This window comes from Schistocerca piceifrons, chromosome 5, assembly GCF_021461385.2.
Source record: "Schistocerca piceifrons isolate TAMUIC-IGC-003096 chromosome 5, iqSchPice1.1, whole genome shotgun sequence".
Lineage (NCBI taxonomy): Eukaryota > Metazoa > Arthropoda > Insecta > Orthoptera > Acrididae > Schistocerca > Schistocerca piceifrons.
In genome coordinates, this window is record NC_060142.1 from 274481240 (window position 1) to 274482101 (window position 862).

The following is an 862-nucleotide window of genomic DNA, read 5'->3' on the forward strand; positions in this document are numbered from 1 at the left end:
TTCTGTAGCACCACATTTCAAAAGCTTCTATTCTCTTCTTGTCCAAATTATTTATTGTCCATGTTTCACTTCCATACATGGCTACGCTCCACACAAATACTTTCAGAAATGACTTCCTGACACTTAAATCTATACTCGACGTTAACAAATTTCTCTTCTTCTGAAACGCTTTCCTTGCCATTGCCAGTCTACATTTTATATCCTCTCTACTTCGACCATCATCAGTTATTTTGCTCCCCAAATAGCAAAAGTCCTTTACTACTTTAAGTGTCTCATTTCCTAATCTAATTCCCTCAGCATCACCCGGCTTAATCCAACTACATTCTATTATCCTCGTTTTGCTTTTGTTGATGTTCATCTTATATCCTCCTTTCAAGACACTATCCATTCCGTTCAACTGCTGTTCCAAGTCCTTTACTGTCTCTGACAGAATTACAATGTCATCGGCAAACCTCAAAGTTTTTATTTCTTTTCCATGGATTTTAATACCTACTCTGAATTTTTCTTTTGTTTCCTTCACTGCTTGCTCAATATACAGATTGAATAACATTGCGGAAAGGCTACAACCCTGTCTCACTCCCTTCCCAACCACTGCTTCCCTTTCATGTCCCTCGACTCTTATAACTGCCATCTGGTTTCTGCACAAATTGTAAATAGCCTTTCGCTCCCTGTATTTTACCCCTGCCACCTCCAGAATTTGAAAGAGAGTATTCCAGTCAAGATTGCCAAAAGCTTTCTCTAAGTCTACAAATGCTAGAAACATAGGTTTGCCTTTCCTTAATCTAGCTTCTAAGATAAGTCGTAGGGTCAGTATTGCCTCACATGTTCCAATACTTCTACGGAATTCAAACTGATCTTCCTC